This window comes from Cryptomeria japonica, chromosome 3 (assembly GCF_030272615.1).
Source record: "Cryptomeria japonica chromosome 3, Sugi_1.0, whole genome shotgun sequence".
Classification (NCBI taxonomy): domain Eukaryota; kingdom Viridiplantae; phylum Streptophyta; class Pinopsida; order Cupressales; family Cupressaceae; genus Cryptomeria; species Cryptomeria japonica.
The window spans coordinates 69513713-69540466 of NC_081407.1; positions in this window are offsets into that span (position 1 = coordinate 69513713).

Consider the following 26754-nt stretch of genomic DNA (forward strand, 5'->3'; position numbering starts at 1 on the left):
GAATAGATCCTATGTATAATTCTGAGAGATTTCCAAAAATATAAGAAAATCCAAAACATTCGCTAATTTTCTCTCAAAATTAATTTTTTATGAAAAATCATAAAAAATTCATATAAAATGCAAAATCGATCCAAAAAATCTGAAATTTTTGCTTAATCTTTCTGATACTGTTCCTGACTTAGACAAAAAATTTGATGGAAAAATACAAAGCCGTTTGTGAGATGTGATCAAAATAAATAAAAACCCTAATTTTTAAAGATCTAATTTTTAGGGAAATATTTTGCATCAAAATTAAATTCACAAAGAATAGATCTTGTGTATAATTATGAGAGATTTCCAAAAATGTAAGAAAATCCAAAAAATTCTCTCATTTGCTCTCAAAATAAATTTTTTATGAAAAATCATAAAAAATTCCTAAAAATTGAAAATTTGCTCCAAAAATTCTGAATTTTGGATTGAGAGCTCCTGTTACTTTCTTCAACCTGAAAAAAAAATTTGGTGCAAAATTTCCAAGCCGTTTATGAGATATGATCGAATCTCTCCAAGATCTTGATTTTGTGTCCAAAACCCTAGTTGCACAAGGTTATTCTCCAAATTGTTTTACAAAATAGCAATATAGGGTTAGAAAAATCTGCAAAAAAAACATAGATCTAAGAAAAATCCATGTCCCACCGGGCGTGCCAAAATGTGTATGGTGAAAATGGATAACAATAATAACAAAATTGAAAGGCTAAATGAATCCAACCACTAAACCCTAGCCTAACAATGAACAAAGATCCACCATAACATATGAAGATAACCTAAGACAATGCAAAATAACTCAAAATCACAAAGATTATACCATCACATGTCCAATAGGGTTTTGATCTCCATTCTTCCTATCTCCATTGATCTTGCTTGATATACTTGCTGTCAGATTTTTATATGCAGAAGAGCTCAACAAAGAACGGAATGTGGTTGCAAGTGGAATTGTAGTGTAGCCAAGTACTCCAAAATCGGTCATTAGCATGTGTCATTAGGATATGTCATTAGGATATTAGGGTTTGACAATGAAGGAAGCATCTCCTTAAATAGAAGACACAATAAGAAATGGAGGGTTAAGATTGAGAGGTGTAAAAAGAGAGGTCAGCTAGGATTAGAGGGTAGGTAAAAGAAATAGTAAAATAATGAAAGAGGTAGGTAGTGTAGAAAATAAGAGATGAATGACATGTGTCATGTGTAGAAAAAGATAATGAATTAATTAAATAAATAAAGATTTATTAAATTAATAGAAGAAGTAGGACAATTAAATAAATAAAATATTTATTTAATTTAGGAAAGGGATAATTTAAATAAATAAATGTATTTATTTAAATGAGAAATAAGGCTGGAAGAGGATAAATGAATTAATTAAATAAATAAAAATTTATTTAATTAATAGAAGAATTAGGCTTAGATAATTAAATAAATAAAATATTTATTTAATTAGACATGACAATTTTGGGTGTCTACACTCTATGATGAGTTACCAACCGACATTTTGTGATGAGTTACCATCCCCACTGATTGTTTGACAGTGCCAACACATTAACGGTGCTTTTTGTGTCATGGTACCAAGTATGTCTAGGTTCATTGAACCTAGGAAATTGTAATGTAATCCTATTGGACCGACATGAAATCAGATTCCTTTATAAGGACATCATGTCTAGGGTTTTAGGTTGTTGCTATCATTGATATTGTTGCTAGGGTTTAAGGTGGTTGAGGAGTTGGAGAGAATATGAATGTGTAGAAGACTGAAGTAATGCTGGAGTGCATTAGGAACGAGCTATCAAGGATCTAACCAAGCAGTCTATGCTATTAGCTAGATCAAACACTTGTTGATTACTCACATCTTTGACAAGTATGTAGCCCTTAACCGGGTAGGCCCAAAAGCCTTTTGTAAATCCTCTAACAAGGTGGTTCACTTCTGTAGATCTAAAATCCTCTAGCAAGGTAGTCTTTAATCGGACTTATCTCCTAATAGAGATTGAGATTCCTAACAGGATCTGTTCTGGTAAAGAACATTGTAAGACCTTAACCGGTCTGACCTTAACCGGTCTGGTTCCTATTCTGCAGATAGTTACTTGTTAGTTCCATCTTGCCGTGGTTTTTCCCATTTGGGTTTCCACGTCAAAATCTCTTGTGTTATGGTGTTTGTGCTTCTGTGGGTGAATGCATTATTAGCTATTTGGTTTGCATGTGTGTTAACTAGTTTGTCTGTTAAACTGTTTTACTGGTTTACAGTTAGTCTTGCAAAGTGTTTAAGTGCAAAGATTTTTGGCAGACTAATTCACCCCCCCCTCTTAGTATTCATCAGCCATTATTATTACCATTATTATTATTGTTCCTACCTCCACTATTGCCACTTCCATAATTGCCATTGTTACCTATATTATGTCCATTATTTTGATTGTTGCCATACCCATTACTTCCTACATGGTTACCCCTATTTGTGTTATTCCAATTCCCATAATTTCCTCCATTTCCATTCCTTCTTCCATCCTCCTGCCTTTCTTCACTTTGATCCCTATGTACATCCCTCTATCTTCTACTTTCATTTACCAATGAGTTATCATAAGTTACAAAAGGTTGGTCTATTCTTCTCATATGAGGGGGACTATACTTTGGAACTACTTGTCTACTTGTTTCACCCCTCTCTTCTTCTACCTTGTTTGTCTTGGGGCTTGAAATATTATTTCTCTCTATTTTGAGTTTCTGCAACACCCAATCTGGCTACCTTTTAAGTGCCCTTGCCATCTTGGCATCATCTGTATTCATATCAACCATTCTAAGAATAAGTTCATCCCACTATTTTGCTTCCTATTCCTCAGCAGTCATGATCTCATCATGGCTATGTCTATTATCTTTTGCATTTATTTTATAGAAAGGACTTTCCTCTCTATTCTCAGATTTTCCAGCAGATGAAGAATCTTCCTTCCTACTAGGAAATCTCTTATATCCTTCAAACGCCATGTTTGATTTCTTCTCTTTGTTCCTTTTCTTGGGAGTCAACTGAACAAGATCTTCTTGTCCTTTGTGCAGAGACCTCCTCTCCTGCATCAATTTTATTGATAGGTGTCTAGGGGTTTCTCTTATTTTCTCAAAATACCAACTATTATTCATATATTGAAATGTAGAGTTGCCACCTCCTAAGAGGCAAATATTACCAACTTAACTGATCTTCTGGGATCCTCCCTCCAGTAGAGTCTAAAACAAACTACCAGAGATTCTGAAAACTTTGTATAACAACTCCACAACAGAGTCACCAATCTGTTGGTTCCCAAAACCATAGATTGGAAAACTTAAGGGTTTGCCAAATCCTCAACTATTCCAATTAGCTATGGCCAACGAATAGGGATGGTCGAAGACCAAATCCCTCTGCACTTAAGGCTCCACTAAACCTAGGTGGATATACCTTTCTCTCTAAAGCACTAAGAGGTTATTTAGAGTGGATTTAAACTTTATGGTTAGCAAATGCAAAATTGGCAAATGATTATTCTGTAATTATGCTTTATTATGTGCTTCAAGTGAATACTTTTGAAAAGAAATGAAAATGATTATGATTGTATTTTGAGAATAAAATTCTTTCAGGGTTTAAAAGAAATATGCAAAGATCAGTTCATATAGGATTTGACAAGAATGCCTTCTTCATTAAGGACCTTAAATGCATAACAAACCAGGATGTTATAAGATGAATAACAGACCAATGCCTCTATCTAGGGATATTTATGACACTTTGTAGACAATGAGATGTTATCAACTCCAGAGACAATATTAATTATCAACTATGAAGGCTTCAGTATGTGTTACACAAACAATGAAAACCCAATCTCATATTTAATGCAACAACATGTGATGGCAAATCATGGCAAATCAAATGACAGATTTATCAAGAGGACAAAGATAACTCATCAACACAAAAGTATGCACAATATTTAGAAAAGAAACAATAAACCTTGTTTATTAATCTTTAGGAAATGATTGTGTACATAAGGTGTACCTGAAGATGATCCATTATAGTTTGTTTTGCATAAAAGATGATTCTTGTTCCTATAGACTTCCCTGATACATATAACTTATAGCCCTTACAAGTAGAAGTGATTATTTATTTTTTTGTAATTCTAAAACTCTTCCTTCAACTCTTTAGTACACTTCTCATAAATTTCAATTAATTATGTTGTCCTTCTGACAATCTTTTCTTTCAATGCCTTATCCTATAACAAAAAATTGAGTCTATCATGAATCCTCTGGTTAGAAACCAAATTATCCATGTTCTTTTGATACACACCCCAGAACTCATCCAAAACCTTTCCTAAATTTTCATATCTTCTTGTCATGAACACATAGGCATCATCTGTCCTAATAGTTTTTATTTGCTTCTTCATCTTATTTTGTTCCAAGGCTAGCTTCTCAAACTTCCTTTTCCATTGGGAACTAGAATCAGTGATTTGTGGTACTGGATGTCCTCCTCTTTTTAAACCTTCTTCATACAATGCTTTGTATTTATGCTTTTCAGCAATTTCCCATTTCAACTGAGCCTTATTAAACCCGGAAATGTCAATCCCTATATTTGCAGTGACCATAGGATCCACCTCTCCAACTTTCAACCTCATCATATGACCGAAATCCTTATCTACATCTATTATCTTAGGTCTCTTATTGGGAGGGTATAAGGCCCATAGCAACATTTCTTCCTCATTTGGATCATACCTTGATCCAATAAAAATATCTTTTACTCCTTGGATATCCAATTTCATATCCCTATTATCTGAGTGCAACAAAGAATAAAAAATAAATGAGGCACTCAAGTCCCATCCTGGAAACACATTTATACCAACCTCCACTAGTAATTGCCTCCCCTTCCGTGGGGTCATATTTTCAACTTCTGCATTGATGTCTTCCTTCAACCTCCTCTTCATTTCTGCTTCATTCTCAGGGGTAATATTTGGCACTGCTTCCCTTAATTTCTTATCTTTGAAATGATACATGAATGATTTGAACTCTTTAGATTTTATGAATTGATCATCTGATACAAAAGTGGTGTGCTCAATCATTCTATCATCTACCTCTGCATTCAAGATTGCGATTAATTTGTCCTATGCATCAAGCTCTTCTTCTCTATTAGGTACCTGTAATTTTGATATAACTTCATTCTCCCTTGAGTCACTTTCTGCATGTTCCTCTTCTTCACCTTGGAGGTCCTCCAGCCTTTGTTTTTTCTCCTTAAACCTTTTCTCCAAATCTTCCATCACATCAGCCAATTCTTCCACTTCCTTATTTCTACACAGATCTTCCATATCATCACTAAAATGGATAAAACCTTTCAGGGCCTACCTTTTCCTACACATGTTTATATATCCCTCAAGATCATAATTCTTCCTGGGTGTGTGTAACAACAAATTGTATTCATCTGCTAACTTTTTGTCAATGGTTTCATAAGGCCTGGTTGATACAATTCTTAAATCTCCAAACTCCAAAGTTCTTGGCAAAAAGGTTGGCTTACGCGCATCCCCAAAATGATGAGCATTGGAAATACTAAGCTGTCTAATAATTTTAAAAAATGCAATATGATTAGGTGCCAGTTTAGGCAATACATATGGTGAATCCTCAAAACTGAACACCCTAACAAAAGTGAAATTGGCACAGGAAAACCAATCACCCCAATTATGATTCACTTTGGTGTTATGGTGCTCTAATGGCTGAAGAAACTTCTTAATGGTTTCCGAAAAGGATCCTCCAATAGTTTCATTGTACATTCTGAACAAGGGTTTGATGAAAAATTCTTCAAACTTCACATAATGGGAACTCACATACCTAGAATCCCATAAAGAAACCCATAGCTGCACAAGTTGCTCCTGTCCATCCTTTCCATTCTAATTTACTCTTAAAATCTCTAGCCACAATCCTTTGAATTGACCATAAAATAATATTATACAGATTAACAAAGAATAATGCTTGAAATGCTTATCAGGACTGTTCTTCAGGTTCAAAAAACCCTCATGCAATCTGTTTGCCAGATATGCAGTGAAATCAAACACTCTTGGCTCATGCCTCTGGATATCAGCCACCAAAACCAGCTGTCCCATTCTTTCTATTTCTGGAGCCTCGAATCCTCCCACCTGTCCACGAGCCATGTATCTATATTAGAAATATTTCTTGAAAATGTTAATATCGTAAGGTGACCCATCCTCCTCTGTCAGCCTTCCCTTTTCATCCTTATGAAACACCAAATTCCAACCCTGATATGTGGTGTCCATCTTTCTATATTCATCCTCCACATCATCAAAAGACAGAGGCACCTCCCCCTCAGAATCCAAACCAAAGACTTCTTGGATCGTTGCTGCTGTGAAATGAATGAAAGTAGTCCCATCGGGCAACAGGATGCATCTTTTGGCAACATCATAGTTTCTAACCATGAGCTTGGGCAAGTCCATATTTACAAACACATTGGGGACCATGAGTTTACCTAGACTAGTGCTCCATGGGTTAGAGATAGGCTTTGGGTCATTTCTCCTTATGTAATGGAACAAGAACAATTCATGTCCTCTCACTCTAGTCCATGCATCGCCAATCTCTTTGTACCTATCCTCCAACTGGTCATGAATTGGCAAATTGGTCTTCGACCTTCTAGACTTAGCTCCCAGAGAACTCATCTGATCGATCATATGTTGATTTAGCTTCCTTTGTTTGGTAGCCTCCCCTGCCTTTGATTTTTTTGATGTATCACTGGATATTTCTGTGACTTTCCTTTTTGCTTTTGCACTCGAACCCTCCATTTTGCAATTCCTATGTTCTATACTATGAAAATTCAACTATCATTCCAGGGATATCAAACCACTTTATGATTAATTTGTGAAAAACAACATGCATGGGACACCATATATAAGTTCATTCTCTATTATAGCTAACATCTGGAAACAATCCTGGTTAGATTTACTTTGTGCGATTTCAGGCCTGTCCGTTAGATGCATTAAATAATGGTAGTCAAAAAGTTGTTATCTTCTATTAAAAAACTGATAATGTATCAGGCGAGTTAACAAAACTGTCTGCAAGTTTATTGATTTCATCTTGTACCTTGCTCATCTTCTTATCTATGTCTACCGTCAAAAAGTTTGTTTTGCAAGTATCTTTGTATAGAGTTTTAAATTCCTTTAATAAGTTGCACAGTTCTGGTAGAAGTGTGTCAAATTCCCTTGTATACTTCTTTATCTGATCTTCAAAGAATTTTTGTTTTTCAATTTCTACCTTATTCTTCAAGGTCTCTTCCTTTATTTTCTCAATAGTCACTGTGTTCTCAGTGATGTATTTACACAAAGTATCAATTTGACTTAAATAATCCTTATTGTCTATGTTACAGTTAGGAGCTATTACCTTCAAAATTGGAATTGTATCATCTATAGCTTTATAAGCTTGTGAACTACAATATGTTATCCTTTTGATGGAGTCCAAAAGTACTTCAATTACATTTGTTGATTTGTGGCCTGTTGAGGAGGAACCAACATTCTAAATTTTTCCAGTGGAGGAAGTAACCAAGCTTGTAGTGACCTCTGGTAGGTCTGTTTGTGTTTGCATTTCCTTAAGCAATGGTTTGTGTACTTCTCCTATTGCTGGTTGTACTATTTCCTCATGACTCTGCTCCTGTACCTTTTCCTATTTCGGAGCCTTTTGCTCTTCTTGTTTCTCTGTTTGTTGCTTTGTGTTATCATCCGTTGGTTTCTCTTATGTTTGATCAGTTTGCTCAGTTACCGGTGGCTCACTAGCCATGTCTATCTTACCAGTTGTATCTTTATCTACCACAATGTTGATCTTTTGTGTATCAACATCTACTGTGTATAAGACTTTAGGATTGGGATTTATATCCTCTGTGTCCATACTTTCAACTGCCGGTTGATCTTCTGTAGTTGTTGTTACCAGTGATGCAATCAAAGGAGGTGGGGGTAAGTTGTCTTTTACTTTGATACTAGGAGGTCCACCAACTTTTACTTTACCCTTGTCCTTGTCCTTCTGATATACCTTTATAGGTTTGTGGCTCATGTACTCTTCTTGTTTTTCTTTTTCAACTAGGAATATATCCCATGCATTTTCTGTTTCTTCAGTTACCTCATTAACTCTTCCAACCATTAAAGCAATATGTTAGTGTGTAGTAGAGAATACTGACCGGTTGGCTTCTGCAATTAAATCATCTATCTCCTTAGGTGATTTTATTGGGTAAACAGCTAGTAATTTTTCAATTTTGATTTTCTTATCAAGCTCTATAACAGCTTGTCTTCTTGCTTCCGGTCTTTTAAACAATTCATCTGGTACTTCGTCTATCACTTCCATCAAAAATTTCTTATACATATCCATGTGTAAAATAACACTGTTTTCCACTTGTTATTTTTCATCTGCTGTCAGAGTGTCATACAATTTCTTTATATTCTTTAGTTTCCCTTCCTCTGTAATTTCATTTAGCAATATGTCAAGAGGGGCCATGTTTTGTTTTGTCTTCTTCTTCTTTGGTGTAGTCTTTCTAACCGGAGATCTCACTGCTTGTTGTTTCTGTCTAGTTCTCCTAGGTGAGGGTGTGGTTGCCGGTGAAGGATCCCTTTTCCTTACAACTCGTTTGAAAGTTGCAGGCATGTCATTCTCCGAAGAAGTGGCTATTGGTGATAGGTGAGTCTCAGGTTGTAGAGTTCCTAACTCATCCTTAGTGATACCAGTTTGTTTCAATACATCTTCTTTAATAGCCTTTGCCTGTCTAGAACCTCTTCTCACAACTGCTTCAACCTTTTTCACTCTCTTTTTAGATTGAATTTGTTTTTCTATGGTTTCAGCACTACCAAATACTTCTTCCTTTGGTTCATTTGGTGCTTCCAGAAGTGCTTTAGCATAAGTCTCAATTATATGATCATCAGTCTCATAACCCATCTCTGTTACCCAGACTATCCTTGGGATGACTGCTTCCATCCAGATCTCATCCTTTTTTATTACAAAACATATACCATCCTTGTATTTGTCAACAATCTTCTGTGATAATCTGATTCTCTTCTTCATTTTGGCCTTAAGTGCTTGAAAATAATCATGAATGTTCTTTTCCTTGTCTTCACCCATGTTATTTAATAGTTCTGTTAACTATTTTCCTACTAGTATATCAAATCCAAGTTCTTTATGGCCTATACCGGGAACCTATTTGGTTATGTGTAGCATCAAGCATACAAGCAGATTTCCAAACCTAAAAGTTCCTTTCTTATCTTTCTTTATCTTGCCTAAGTTGTCAATTAACTCATCTTTTAACCATTCACATATGTCAATTTTCACATTGTCTGTAATCATGTCATAAGCACTCTTAATACATAAACTTGAAATTGAGTTGAGTCTATTTGCATGAGTAGCTTTATACCCTAAAATCATGCTAACAAATCTCACATTTATATGTGTTACAACATTAACTCTCAGAGACCTTCTATCTGATGTTGCACCAATTAAGTTCATTACTAGGACATTGGAGACCCTTTTTAGTCTTGTCTGGTCTTTTACCGGTGGATGGTAACCCTGTGACAGCTTTCATAGCTTCCTTGGTGATTTTTTGAATTGCATCTAACCAGAAAAATTCATCATGTACCCTGCTCAAGACTATCCTAATCACATCCTTGGGAAATTCAGGAATGCAGAGGATTTTAGTAAATCCTAGGGTTTCAATGATTTTATGTTTCGGTTTCACATTTTCAGAATTATCACATATGACAAATTTATACATTGTTTTGATCTCTTCATCTCCTAATTCCTTTATGTTATAGTGAATGTAAATTCTGGGGTCTTCAACATAAACAACTCCCTTTGGAATTTGAGAAAAAGCACCTACATTGTCATCTTTCTTTGCTACCTCAGGAACTAGTTGAAATACGGGCCTAGGGCATTTTATAACCTTGACTACATTAGGGTTTGCTATATATTCAAGTGCAGAGGTGGATGCCATGATGATAAATACCTTTTTCTGCCTTTGGATGGATTTATTTCTTGAAGTGCTTCGCCTCTTTGCTTGAAATTCCTTGACTCTGCAAATTTCGCGCTCTACAAATGTTTGAAATCACGGTGAAATGAAATGGAGCCAAAACCACAAATTTATAATGTTTATTTTGCCATATACCACATTTAATGCATGCTGGTTAAGTATTCACTTAACATTGTCTATCGGTAAAGAAGTAATTTCCAACTTCTCATCTCTAACCAAGGGAATAATAGCACACGTGTCATTAGATTGCCAAACCCTCAAAAAAACTTTCTTCAATTTGATGAAGAACTTCCTATCGGTGGAGCACTACTCTGTTTTGCCGGAGGAGTGTTGACTGGTTCTACCGGTGGAGGAGTATTCCAACATTTAGATGAGGTTTTCTAATCCATTGTTTTGAGAATTTTGTTTTACCTCTTCAACTTTTTGTTTTCCTTTCAAGCTAGAACTTTTGCTGTCTGCCGGTGATCCTTTGCTTCTACACAATTTTGCAATATGTCCAATTTTGTTACATGCATAGCAAGTCACATTATTCTTCTGAATAGATTTGCCATAACCTATGCTAGTTTGTGTTCTACATTGATTAGATAGATGTCCAAATCTTCCACAAACATAACATCTCACATTCATTCTGCAATTTTCAGAGTTGTGACCAACTTTGTTGCATTTTGAACATTGACCGGTGGGTGTGTTGATATTCTGATAATTTCTAGATCTACATTCATTTGCTCTATGACCATACTTATTACAATTAAAGCATTTTCCATTTAATTTATAAGCATTAGGTTGCCTTACCGGTTTGCTATGATCCTGTGTATTTGTAGTACCAGAGCTTTCACCAACTTCAAAGCCAATTCCAGAAGTGTCAGCCTTAGGTTTTTGATTCTTCAGCAAGTTACCAAGTTCCTCTGTGCTTTTCTTGAATTTTTCTTTATGTTGATTTGCAATATCCAGTTCTCTTTCTAATACTTCTTTCTACCTCATTAGTTCATTTGAGTCATTTTGAGTGTGGATCAGATCTGTCTTCAATAAGTCATTTTCATAACTAAGTCTTGTGTTTTCATTTGCAGCATGACTTAGTCTTCTGGTCAAGTCTTCTTCATTCTTCTTTCTATCTTCAATTTCTTTACAAAATCTCACAGTCATATCCTGTATCTCATTCTTCATTGTTATGTTCTCCAGTTTCAGTTTGCTTATCTGATCATTAAGTGATTCCTTTTCATCATTCTCATTTTGCATCTTTTCACAAAGTTCTCTTCTCTTGTTTCTTGAAATTGTAAGATTTTCTTGAAGTGCCTGAATAATATCCTGAGCTATCTTTAGACCATCTTCTAGTTTGATATTTTTCAATTTCTCTGTATCATAGTCTGAAAGAGCTACTTCTAGTTGCTTCATCAGATTTTCCATATCTACCAGTGTCAAGATCTTCCTCAAGCTGTTAGGCTTATGAAAATAGAGGACCAAGCTCTGATACCAATTGTTAGGATTCCCACAGATACTGAGAGGGGGGGGGGTGTGAATCAGTATCTAACCAGTGAATAGAATTTATTAACTTAAAACATGTAGAGCATATTATAACAGTGTACCGGTATGCATGAAATAGTGCAATAAACAGAATTAAAAACAACCACATGAAAAACACACCATAACACAATGATTTAACGAGGAAACCCAGTGTGGGAAAAACCTCGGTGGGATTTGTGACCCACAATATTCACTTACTGGCCAATAAGAGAATATTACTTACAAGAGGGGCCTGCACATGCAGGAAGGCCAACTACCTAGAGCTCACTGCTCAATGAGAAGTCTCACTGACTTACAATGAGGATTATACAAATCCAATATCTTGTACTGCTTTACAATAGCATCTATAATGCTAGATCCAGTACCGGTTGCTGCTCTGCTTCTTTACATAAACCCTTAACCTATAATTCGCATAATAGGTCTGCCTAATATCTTTTTCTTATCTCTTACAAAATGTCTACAATGATCTCTCTTATATATAAGAGTCATTTTACAACTTGCCAAGTCGGCTTACAAAAGATTTTACAATAATAAACAAAATATAATTTAACAAAAATCCCGTCGGCCTTTGTGCCGGTATGCTTCCTTTCTCTGTGCTAGTGCCGGTGTAGAGTTTGATCTTGCTAGTACCGGTGTAGTGTAATGCCTTGTCGGTGCCATAGGATTGTAAGGTTGCCATCAATGACAAAACCTTCAATCACCTACAATGTCTCATTGGAGTGTGCATATGCCAACACAGTGCGGTCTAGGCCGTTGGCCTTCCTACGTGTGCAGGCCTCTCTTGTAATATTTATTCAGTTGGCCAGTGAATAGATATTATGGGTCACGAATCCCACCGTGGTTTTTCCTCTTTTGAGGTTTTCCACGTATAAATCTCTGTGTTATGGTGTTGATTCTTGTGGTTGCATTGCTATTACTTGTTGTTGCTTTCTTTTATGAATACCAGTTAATAAGTGGATTTGTTAATAAGGCTAAAAATATTCTAACTGGCAGAACACTGATTCACTCCCCCCTCTCAGTGTTCTTGGATCCCAACACAACCTTCTTCTTAGGAGTATTTTGGATAGTGAAGGTCTATCATTTGTTATCTCCATTAGAGGAGACAAACCAAATGTCCTTGGGGGAGACATTCTTGCTGGTGGAGCATTCACCGACATCACATCCTAATCCTCTGGTATCCTTGGAGTGTTTTTGCTTCTTCAACATCTTGTCCAAGACATCACTGCTACCATCATACTGGATCCTCAACTTGATCTCATCCTAACATTTATCAAGGTCATTTCAGAGATACTTCATTTCTCCTATTAGCTTATGACATTCTTTGTCTTTAGCCTCTAGCTCAGATTCTAGATTTTTGCACCTGAACACCTTGATATGCAAATATGAGTTTGAATCTACACTTACCCTTTTTGCATCATCCACTTGTGCTGTCAGGTTTGCAATGGTTTATTCTAACTCTTGAAGGCATTTGATCAACCGGTCTTGTTCCACAATGAAAAAATTCTTGAACAACTTGTATTCATTTCTCACTCTACTAAGATCCTTGAGTGCACTTACAAGTTCTCCTTCAAGATCAACTTTTGCTTCATTTTCTTCTTCATCTTCACTATCACTGCCAAACACATCTTGCTGGTAGGATTGATCCGCATGATCATTTCCAGATGTGTGCAACTCATTTTCTAATTCTTGAATCATGAAGAGATGAGTTTCTTCTTCACCATTACTACTGATGCTAATACTAACTGATCTATCTTCTTCTGTAGACCTATGTGATCCATTTCTTTTCTTTCTCTCACAAATCAGTTCTGTAGTACAAGGTTCATTGCCATAAAGTTTCTTCAATCTATCCCATAGGTTTTTGCCGATTTGCACTTATCCACCTGTGAAGAAACATCACCAGAGAGTCCACTGAATATAGCATTCATGCCTTCATCATTACACTTAGATCTTCTTTCAGCTTCATGACCAGTGGGAGGACTGACCGGTCTAGGGAGACCATTTACAACTGACATCCATACATCATACCCTAGGGAGGAGAGGTAGACTTCCATCCTACAACTCCAAATAGAGTAGTTTTATAGGTTCTAAGTTTTTGATCCAAATTCTTTTTCACTCCTTTTAGCAAAGGAAAACATGTCATTATTACTCTACCAACTATTGACAACCATTTACCTTTCTTGCTTTGAAGTTTTTGGTCTAGCTTGGTCAGAATATGCCCCCATGGGTAGGCCTAGATATTTACAAGGGAGCATCCCAATCTAGAAGCCTAAAATACTGACAATATCTTTGGATGACTTCTCCTCCGTATTAAAAAAATAGAGGTTTGATTTATCTTTATTAACCTTTTGACTCGAGGCTCTGGATAACCAATCTAGGATAATGTTAAAGTTTCTAGCTTCTATCAGGATACTCTTGCCAAAGAGAAGGGTATCATCAACAAATTGCTGACGAGTGATAGGAGGAATACTATTGGAAATTTTGATTCCATCAATATTGCTCAATTCATGAGCTTTCTGAATGGTCCTACCTAAAGCTTCGACCATTATGATGTAGAGGAAGGGAGATAACATATCTCCTTGTCTCAATCCTCTTGACATATCAAAGAAGCCTTCGGGCTGCCCATTGACCAGGACTGAGACCTTGGGTGTTGATATGCTTTCAAAAATTAAATTAATCTAGACTTTGCTAAAACCAAAAGCTTCTAGGCATTTGCAGAGAAACCTCCAATTTACCATATCGTATGCTTTCTTAATGTCTACTTTGATGAAGATCCTAGCTTGATGATTATTTTGAATAGAGTTCATTGCTTGCTATGCAATGTTGACTTCATAAAAAATAGACCTACCTAGTATAAAACCCGTTTGTTCTTCAGAGATGATGCTTGAAAGTATCGATTTTAGTCGGTTGGCTAGAACTTTCAAAAATATTTTTTAGATGGTGTTACACAGTGAAATAGGTCTAAAATAGCTCATACTAATCACTGTCTCCTTTTTGGGGATAAGGGATAAAAAAGTGTGGTTTATCTCTTTAAGAAATCTGCCAGACCACCTTGCACCTTCCAAAGCATCCACTAAGTCATCACCTATAATATGCCAACACTTTTGGAAGAAACATGCTGGGAAACCGTCCAAACCAGGCACCTTGTTAGGGTTAAATTGGAATATGGACTCTTTTATCTCTACCTTGGTCAACTTTCGGTTAAGAAGCAAATTTTGATTGTCATTAATGATTTTGGGAATATTGTTGATCAAACTGGTCTAGGCTATCAAATCTAAGATAGGTTCTTTTCTTAGTAAGTTCTGGAAGAAGGAGACTGCCTCAACTGCTATACTTTCAGGGTCATCTAGTACAACCCTAGCCTCACTTCTAATATTGGTTAATCTATTTGTATACACCTAAAAATGATCTGAAGATAATTAATTAAATAAGCAATTATTTAATTAATCCTCCTCCCTAATTTAATTGAATTCACTAAGCAATTTGATTAAATCTCTCTTTCATCTACTTATTAATAAATCTAAGGATTTATTAAATAGGTTCATTTCATTTCACCCCTTTAATTAATTAATTCCCTCCACCAAAATCATTTCTTCCAACTCCTAATTAATTAAAACAATTCAGATTCATGAGTTGTTGAAACTAATTAGCCATTTGCCTATTAAATGAATTTTTAAATTCAAAACCTAACCCATTCTACCTACCACCTTGTCCCCTTTCATCCAACATCTTCTAGAACCTTTGTGATAGTTGTCACTAAGTGTTCCCTTTAATCCAACTCCCTTTGCCAACCTCCTCCAATTTAACCATTGATATCTTCAAATCAATCTCAACCGTTGATTCATGCTAACTCGCCCCTAACCTTGGAAAATCCTATAAATAGACTCTATTTTGGAGAACAAATGGCCAATTCACGAATTCAGCCACTTTACTAATTCATGCTCAATTTTAGCTCATTTGCATTGTTACTATAGGCATCTAGCTTATAGTTCATCAGTTTTAGCAATGTTATCATGCTCATTTTTGCTTAACTCTTAGCTTAATCATGCTAGGATAATCATGAATTCATATAGCTTAATCATGCTATCATGCTAGATCATGCATCTTAATCATTCAAATCCTCCATCTAAGTGTAGTCAAGTCACTGGAATTTGCATACTAAGATCTGAGAGAAAAATTCATACTCGCATTTACTAGGAGGCAATCAGTCGATTAGCTATGGTTTTGTCTTTCATTGTTTCAATTTACTAACCATTGCTTATAATGATTTATTGAGTGCATTGTGTTTGTAGGTACTGGTACAATTCACAGAGCACGACATTTTGGTGCCCACCGTGGGGCTGAAATCATCATTTTCAGCCTCCCAAGCTTCCTCAAACTTCATCTCTGTCAGATCAGAATCAGATTATCATACGAGTTGTCTTTCTCACTCATACAAACTTCCTTTCAGTCTCGAACAACACCTCATCCTAACTCGTATGAGGTATAAATCTGTGTCGTACGAGTTTTTAGACTGTAAATTCTTTACTCATTTTAGCTCATTCTTGTGTCGTATGAGTTTAATTTCACTCTCATACGAGAGCTAATTCTGTGTCGTACGAATTTTTGGCTTCAAAATATTATGTCGTATGAGAGTAGCAAGTTATGCCTATTTGAAGTTAGGCTAAAATTTCATAGTTTGGATCACTAATGCTAATCTTTTTATGTCTATGAGATGTTTGCAGCCTAACTCTTTCTTGCAGATACACTTGTCAAAGATACGCTTGTCAAAGAGAAAATTCAAAACAATGACTCCTAATGAGTTTTTGCAGGTTGCCTAAGAATTCAACAAAAACTTTGTGTATTCTTTAAAGATTTTTAGGCACATTTCAATTTGGGCTTAAAGAAATGAACTATCATGTCTTGTGTGTCTTTGATGACAGGCGAGTATGCTCTCACCTTTCTTAGGTGATCAAAAAGCTAGACTCATCTTTTTGCTTTCATTAGTGCATCTCTTTAGCAGGCCTGCCCTCCGGAGGAGTTATTAACTCTTAGCCATTAAGGCCGGTGAGAGGGGAATGACCTAAGTGGGAATGGCTAACGCCAAGTAATCCAACCCACTATAAAATAAATGTGTTTTTGATGAAAATCAAAGCAATGACAGTGCTTGGGAATAGCTCTCCTCCGTACCTTCAGGTATATCAAACCTTGGTTTTCAAGGATGGGAGACCTCTTAATTGAGTTTATACCCCAACGTGCTGAATGGATCCCTTACTAGTGCCGGTTAAAATAGAAGCTACCCAATTCACCTTCGAAAGGGTGATAATCTTTGTGCAAGAGAGATAGTAACTCTCCCAAGACACTTGCCATATCATGCCCCCATTAGTGTTTGGAGTCGGATAATATGGTGTTGAGAATCCATTGCGTGAGACTAAGCAGCCGTATTCTGATTAGCTATTGGGTGTGTACCTAAGTCAGCAAGCAAAGGTTTTCATTCTTAGCCAACTTCCTTAGGGTTTAGCTTGATTGAGAGTCATGTATCACATCATGTGTTTGCTGTGTATTCATCTCTAAATTGCAAAATCAGACACTTAAAACTGGAAAACCAAAGCAAAATATCAAAATTCAGTGATCAAAAACTCAAACAAACAAACATTTTTTATCTTTGTCCTATTCTCTGTCATACAAGTTAAGATTTCTGTCATATGAACCTGTTTGCATAAAATATTTAGTCATACTACACAACATTCTGTATCATACGAGTCATCTAGTTTGTTGTATGGTTCAGAAAGTTATGTCATACGAGTTGCTGCTGTTTATATGAAAAATTCTATTCTGTTGTATTGACCTATATCTGGTGTCGTCCTATGCTATGAAGTATGTCGTATGAAACTCTGGATTTGTTAGTCCAGACCAGAGTCTTACATACCTATTTCAGAGTTGTCATTTCTATCTGGTCAAATTGCAGTAAACATAAACACCCGGTGTCTGTTATTCTATGCTTAAATCGTCACGTGTATGCCCGTCCTAACTAGATCTCAAAGACGAAAAATTGCAGAGACCAAAATTGAAACATTGGAAACAACTAGAATCATGGAACATGGAGATGAAATACAAGGGGAAGGAGAAATAACAAAATAAAACATCAAAGACATCAAAAAGGACCCTCAATTTGACAAATTTATGCGAAAATTGTTGGAGGAAGAAAAAGAAAAATATTTTCTAATGTTAGCCAAATCTGGTGCTACACTTCCCCAAGATTTTAGTGAATAAACTGACACAAAAGAAAAGTGACCCTCCCCCTAATAACGAACAACATGAGGACATCTTTGGTATCAAAATGAATAACATGTCAATCCCTATTAACACCAAAAACAATGAAGAGACTTACATCCCCAAAAGAGATGAAGTAGAAATTTTGAATAACATTCAATTCGATGAGAATACAAGAAGGATTAGGGATGAAACAAGACAAGATCCAGATCCTACTAGAATGCAAAATCATTGTCATGCAAGATCAAAATATGTCGATAATCCTATCATGACTCTCACACAACAACTGCAAGCAATGCAAACACAAATCCAAGAGATGCAAAGAGGAAATGTTAGATGATATTCACTTCAAGAAATCTGTCCTTATCCATTCGACAAAAATCTAAACATGATACCATTTCCAATAGGTTTTGAAACTCTGAGATATGAAAAATATGATGGAAGCTCTGACCCTCAAGATCATATAAGAGAATTTTGTACCATGAGTATGGAGTTTGCACATGAAGATACCTACTTAATGAGACTATTTCCAAAAAGCTTAAATGGACTAGCTATGGAGTGGTTTTCCAAACTTGCACTTGGAATAAGATCATTTTCAAAGTTGGTAGATAAATTTATTTCGCAATATTCCTACAATATACAACATGAAGTGACCATGCGAGACCTCTGTAACACTAAACAAAAAAGTGGAGAACCCTTCATGACATTCTTACGATGATGGAGACGCCTAGCATCACGGTATCCTCGCACATTGCCAGAGTATGAAAAAATGGACATATTCATTGACAACTTAAATGATCAAATGAGTTATTACTTAAAAATGCAAGGAAATCAAAACTTTGGAAAAATGGTTGATATTGGAATCAGAATGGAGGAAGCTATGATAAAGAAAAGTGAGTTGAAAATATACAAAGAAGGAGTCCATCCACCTAACAACAATAACAACAATCATAATGATAAACCAAAGTTTTGGAATAGAAATCGAAATGTTGTCAACGATGGAATAGTAGGTAATAATAATGTAAAACCAAAACAACCAGTTTTCAATTTATCTACTCACTCGGCAGCAGCACAGCAAAATAATAATCACCAAAGAGCAACTATCAAAACATTCTTTCAAAGACAATTTACAGACATTGGTGAACCCCTGGGGTCAGCATTAAAAACACTTATCGCTAACAAATTGATTTCTTTGCCAGAAGAAAGGAACTATGAACCTCAAATAAAACCACACTGGTGGAATGATCATCAATATTGCAATTTTCATCGAAAGAAAGGACATCTCACAGATAATTGTCAAAAGTTAAGACATGTCATACAAGATTTGATTGACAAAGGAGTAATAACGGTGGATGGACATACAACAAATGAATCTCATACAACTTTTAAAACTCCACTTCCCAACTATGAGAAAGGTGAATCATCAACAATAAACAATGGTAAGGGTAAATCAAAGGTAAATTATGCTCATACATATGATAATGTGGTAAGCATGATTGTAGTTAAAGAAAAACAAGATCAAGAACATGCTCAAGCTATAACAAGAAGCAAAGCCAAAGTTATTTTGCCAAGTCCTACAACAAACGCATCATCCACAACAAAACAATACAATTTAGTGGAACAATTGTAGAAAACACCTTCGCGGATATCCATCTTGGAGCTTTTGAAACTTTCACCCGCACACAAGGAAATTCTTGAACGAGCATTAGTAGATACCACCATATCCAAAGATCTTGATATTGATCAATTCCAAACCATGGTGGGACACTTCACAACCTCTCATTGCTTATCATTCACTGAACAAGATGACATGTCCTTGCAACATCCCCACAATGCTCCCTTGCATATCGAAGTCATCATTCATAAAATGTGTGTTAAACATGTCCTAATAGATGGAGGATCTGGTCTAAATATCTGTTCATTAAGTCTTGTTCATGCTTTAGGATATTCAGAAGATGTAGTTGATGCTCAGAAAAGGATCACTATAAAAGCCTATGATGAAGAAGAGTGTTCCTCCAAAGGAATTGTGATACTACACATCAGAGTGGGACCTTTGTAGAAAGATACAGCATGCCAAGTTCTAGACTTGGATCTATCATATAATATACTCCTAGGGAGACCATGGATCCATGACTTGCAAGCTGTCCCATCAACATACCATCAATGTGTAAAATTTCCATACAATGGAGAGGAAATCACTATCTCTGCAGATTCAAATCCTTTTCAATATTGCAACAATCTCAAAATAGCTCAAGAAGTCACCATTCCTCATAATAGGGAGGCATCATCTTCAAACACACAATCCAAGGAACAATCATTTGCTTCTATTCTATCAAGTATGGAAAAACAAATGCAGCTAAAAGATCGAGGAAACAGAGAATATTCGATATCACAAATACCACTCTCTACTAAATCCTTGGGAACACCTTCAAACTCTACACAATGACCAGTTGTAAAACATCTTCCAATATTTAATGGAGCATTTCTAAGTGCTGGGACCTTATCAAAGGAAAGAAAAGACAAAGATGTACTACAGTGGCTATACAAGGATGAAGAGGTCCAACAAAAGATCAACAATGTTCGTATACCTACAGAAAAATATGGAAAAGGATTTAGCATCCTTAGAAAGATGGGATACACTGGAATCGGTCCTATAGGGAAAAGAAAAGAAGGTATCTCAGAACCTATCCAACCTTATACTCAGCAAGCTATAGACAAATCAGGCATAGGGTATGGACAAGCTAATTTAACAAAAGATACACTTTTTAGTCAACAACAAGAGGAATATGAGAACAGACAAGAACAACCTGTTATTGAAAGGGAGCAACAAGCACAAACAATGAAATGGGAAAAGTAGCAAGCTTCAGATCAACAAGAAAAACAAACCAAAAGTACCTCTCAAGCAGCATTAAATCTTGATCAAAACAAGCATGATCCTAGTACAAATCTAGGAGAGCTCATAACAAGGTTGACAGAACTCAATCTCAGTCCTGAAGAAGCTAAACATGAAAGAAGACAAGATATATTAAGAATAACAGAAGAAATGTTGTATGATAAAATCTGTAGATTACAAGCTATCAGTGAGACGGATTCTAATGAGTGGGAATGGGATTCCTATCATTCTAAAGACTCTGCTGAAGAAAGTTGCTTTGAAGGAGATGTAGAAGTCGATATAGTTCACACGTATGCAGGGCAAATGTCAGGAACTAGTTCACTTGAATTAGAACCACATTTGACTAACTTGGACTTAATCGAGGACGATCAGGATTTTCTTATACAAGGTCATTCTGATGAGAGTACTGTTCTAGACATGAACCTATGTACTAAAAACTTTGACACATATATCATGACCCTTAATACCCTTGTAACATCTCAACCTAACGATCCCTTACCTCTACTACATCTTGAGCTTATTGATTGGGAAAATGAAGGACATACTGCCATTGATACCTTTCCAAACGACCATGCCATATCTGTATATCTTAATGCAATCGAACCTGTAACAACTCTCACTAGGAATTTCAGCAACACATCTTCTAGTCAAGTGGGTGCCAAATCTCCTAGTCACAAAAATGAAAATAAAGAAAATAGCATCAGGTCTAATGCTGATAACCATTTATTGGCAACATTAGATCAAGAAAAAGTAAAAACAAAGGACGCATCCAATAGTGAAAACCTCCTTGAGGCACCGGAAGATGGGAGATTTGACACTTTACCTGAACACTATCAAAAAAGGTCATCCATTCTGATTGAACCAACAGAGGCGGTTAACATTGGCACAATAGAGCAACCAAAGATTCTTCATCCAGCAACTTCTCTATCAGAAAAAGAAATGCAACAATATATAGAATTTTTCAAATGATGGCAAATCAATTTTGCCTGGTCATATGCAGACATGCTAGGGTTAGATCTAGAGCTTATTATGCATCACTTGAATGTTAATCCAAGAGATAAACTAGTCAAACAAAAGTTAAGGAAAAAGCATCCGCATATTGGTCTTCTAGTCAAGGCAGAACTAAAAAAATTATTGGATGTCAGATTCATCAAACCTATAGCATATCCTCAATGGGTATCTAACATTGTTCCTATTTCAAAACCAAATAAAAGCATTAAAATATGCACAGACTTTAGAGATCTTAATAATGCATGTCCAAAGGATGACTTTCCTTTGCCTAACATCGACATCATTGTAGATTTAACGGCATGACACTCCATGTTTTCTCTAATGGATGGTTTCTCTGGATACAATCAGATCAAAATAGCACCCGAAGATCAAGAAAAGACAACTTTTACATGCCCATGGGATACTTTCTGCTGGAACGTCATGCCTTTCCGATTAAAGAACGTAGGTGATACATATCAAAGAGCTATGACAACTATATTTCATGACATGATGCATACATTCATGGAAGACTATGTGGATGACATATTAGCTAAATCATACAACAGAGAAGAACATATAGACATACTGGAAAAGATCTTTGACATATTAGAACAATACAAGGTAAGGCTAAACCCTAAGAAATGTGCCTTTGGTGTTACTTCAGGAAAGCTATTGGGATACATTGTTTCAGCAAGAGGAATCGAAGTAGATCCAGCTAAGGTAAAAGCAATCATGGAAATGACATCTCCCAAGAATATCAGTCAACTAAGATCACTACAAGGAAGACTCTAGTCAATTAGAAGATTTGTGGCTCAATTAGCAGATAAATGTCAACCATTCACTCACCTATTGCACAAACATGTTAATTTCAAATGGGACCATCACTGTGAAGAAGCATTCAACAAGATCAAGGCATATCTCATGAAACCACCTGTTCTAATGTCATCAATTCCAGGAAAACCATTATTACTCTATGTATCAACTACCGAAGCATCATTGGGAGTTTTGCTCGCATAAGAGGATAATGAAGGAAAAGAACGAGCCATTTACTACATCAACAGAACACTAGTGGGATATGAGGTTAACTATTCATCAATAGAAAAAGCATGCTTGGCAGTAGTTTTTGCTTCTCAAAAACTACGACACTATCTACTATCTCACTCCATCAAGTTGATAGCTAAAATCGATCCTCTGAAGTATTTGCTCAGCAAAGCCACATTGACAGGACGACTAGCAAAATGGATCATGATTTTAAGTGAGTTTGCTATCAAATATGTTGACAAAAAATCTATCAAGGGACAAGTCATCGCAGATCAACTAGCAGAGACACCACTTCAAGATAATCATCCTCTATAGATTGAATTTCTTGATGCGGATATCCTAACAATTACAACAAAAGCATGGCAACTATACTTTGATGGTTCATATACACAACATGGATCAGGAGCAGGAATTCTTTTCATCACACCACAAGGGCATACAATCCTGAAAGCATACAAACTAAGCTTTCCATGTACAAACAATATAGCAAAGTATGAAGCATTGGTAATAGGTATCAAAATGGCTATAGAATGGAATATAACACAACTTCAAGTCTTTGGAGACTCTCAGCTTGTCATTAATCAAATCAATGATGACTATCAAACCAAAGATGACAAACTCATGCCTTGCAAAAAGATGGTGGATAATTTCAAGAAGTACTTTGTAGAAATAACTTTTGAACAGATCCCCAGAAATGACAACAAAGCAGTAGACGCCATGGCTACACTTGCTTCTCTATTGCAGACACAGGAAAATCAAGAGCATTATGAATTCCTGGTTGAAGAGTTGTTTCATCCAGCCTATAATTGTCCTGATTCCCAAACCATCTGTCAACTCATTGGACATGATTCCTCCCACTATGGCCAAACTGACACATTCTTGAAAGATAATATCTTACCTCCTAACCTATCCAAGAACCAAAAGAGAAATTTTATTTGCCAATCCTCTCATTATACTCTTGTCGCAGATACCCTGTATAAACGAGGTCTAGACGGTACTCTCTTAAGATGTCTTGAACAAGAAGAATCTGAGAAGGCCTTACATGAAGTCCATAATGACATTTGTGGCACTCATTCAAGTGGTCTTACCCTTTTGAAGAAACTCATACGCTTGGGTTACTATTGGCCAACTATGGAACGAGATTCTTTTAAAATAGCAAGAACATGCAAATAATGTCAAATCCATGGGAATTTGATCCATGCACCAGCACAAGAACTACATGCTTTAGCAACATCTTGGCCTTTTTGTTAATGGGGACTTGATCTAGTAGGAAAGATAAATCCTTCCTCATCTAATGGACACAAATTCATCCTTGTCACTACTGAATATTTCACAAAATGGATTGAAGCGGTACCTCTCATCAACATCACAGGAAAACAAATTGCTGCATTTATCTTGAACTACATCATCTGTCTCTATGGAATACCAATGACCATTATCACTGATAATGGGCGACCATTCAAGAATCACGATGTACAAGAACTCTATGAGAAGTTCAAAATCCAGCACAGATTCTCCACACCATATTATCCACAGGGAAATGGGCAAGCAGAAGCATCTAACAAAACTATCCTGAAAATTCTTAAAAAGACAGTGAATGATGCTGGGAAAGATTGGCATATCCAACTAAACCCTGCTCTATGGGCCTACTGCACCAGTATTCACACACCAACAGGTGCCACTCCTTTTTCTCTTGTATATGGATTAGAAGCCATATTGCCAATCGAAGTAGAGATACCCTCTCTACATGTATCACTAAAAGGACTCATCCCAGATGAAGAACAAAGAGTATCTAGACTGCAAGAGTTAGAACTAATCCATGAATGAAGACAAAATGCCTTTGATCATCTAAAGGTATATCAGCAAAGAATGTGCCGGAGCTATAATCCTAAGGTTAAACCAAGAATCTTTCAAGTTGGAGAACTAGTGCTAAAGGAAAATCCACGCAACCAGGCAGATCAAGAAAAGAAAGGAAAATTTGAACCAAACTGGTTAGGTCCATTTGTGGTCACATCAGTATTTGGATTAGGAGCATATCAACTATCAACACAGGATGAAGATCAGCTCGAGGAACCTATCAATAGCATGCACCTGAAAAAGTTCTATGTCTGAAAAAAATAAAAATAAAAATAAAAATAAAATCAAATATCAGAAAAAGTGCAATAAAAATAGATGGTGAAAACCTGGCAAACAGGCGCTATCTATCCGCTAGCTCTTCCATCTATTAGTTCATGCATTCATTTTTCCATCAGCATTGACCATCATAAAGCCTTTATACATATGCAAGTATCCCAGGTGGCTTCTTACCATGGTTTGGATCATTGGATATATCATAACAACTTTGTTTCTAGGCTTGGGGCAAAATCTTACACCTAGCTGGGGGCAAAATCTTACACCTAGCTGGGGGCAAAACTTTTGATCAATTTTGAGCTTAATCAAACAAGTAGAACAAACAGTTAGATAAAACTTGTCAAGCGAAAACTGAGACAAATCCAACATTGAACACAAGATCAAAATATCAACTATCAAGCTATCACAAAGTCAATCTAAGCACATCACACACTTTTCAGTGGATAATATCTTTTCTATATTGCTTTTCACTATCATGATTTCTGAGTGACTCCAGGATGTCATTGACTAGAGGAACAAGGAAGAAACATGATATTTTTCTTGTCTGTTGTCTGAAAATTAATCATTAATATGTGCAAATTTGTCTCAGGACATGATCATCGAAGTATCATTGAAGACATTTCCGATTTGCATATTGAAACAATTAATACTGCCTGTTTTACGCAAACAACACTCAGGTCATCTTGGTTCAATTATACCTCGATGCTTGTGTTAACTTGCTATATCAAAATCCACAAAAGAAGTGCTCACGTCATCATGGTTTAATTATACCATCGATGTTTGCACTCACTTCCCACATTTCAAAAGCTCAATGATGACAATAAGCAAAATAATCCAGTGACTGGTCTGGTCATAGCTTTGCATTCCGTTGCATTTCATTTGCATTCTAGCTTGCATTTCATTCTTGCATGGGATCCAACCAAGCTCCTTTTATCCAATGTTAAATCTATCATAGGAATCATCAAAGTATAATCAAAAGTGTATACATAATCATAATGATGATTCATATCTCTCCAGATATTGTCAACTCAGCAAAAATCTTATGCTATCTTCCTCAACAGAATCAACATCAGCATATCCAAAAATTTCCGCAACTTGATATCAACAAACTGTCAGTTCTTTATCTAATCAATCTTATCAAATGAATTCAATCAATCAAACCTAATCAACTGATGTCTTATATAGGATGTATCCTTCCAGAAACCAGACATGATCATCAATGTCTTATACATGATGAATCCTTCCTGAAACCCGACGTTATGATCATCCATGTCTTATACAGGATGGATCCTTCCTGGTGTATCCTTATACAGGATGAATCCTTCCTAAAACTAGATGTGATCATCAATGTCTTATACAGGATGAATCCTTCCTGAAACCAGACATTATGATCATCCATGTCTTATACAGGATGAATCCTTCCTGAAACCAGACTGAATCAAATCAATCAAGATTTTTCAATCTTATCGATCTAGGCAATCAAGCTAATCAAAGAACTCGCAATTTCATCAAACAACAGTTACAGAAATCAAATCAAATCTATCAGGATATCAATCTCGCAAAAACTCCAAAGATCTATTATCTCAATTGATCTCCTAAGGGGGCATCATTATACCAGAATTTAGCAATCAAGAGTTGGGGCATCCTATCAAATCAATAGCATCATCAAAATGAGATTATTCTTTGAATCAACGCGTCATCACACCTCGCTTCAAAGAGGGGCAAAATGTATACACCTAAAACTGATATGAAGATAATTAATTAAATAAGAAATTATTTAATTAATCCTCCTCCCTAATTTAATTGAATTCACTAAGCAATTTGATTAAATCTCTCTTTCATCTACTTATTAATAAATCTAAGGATTTATTAAATAGGTTCATTTCATTTCACCCCTTTAATTAATTAATTCCCTCCACCA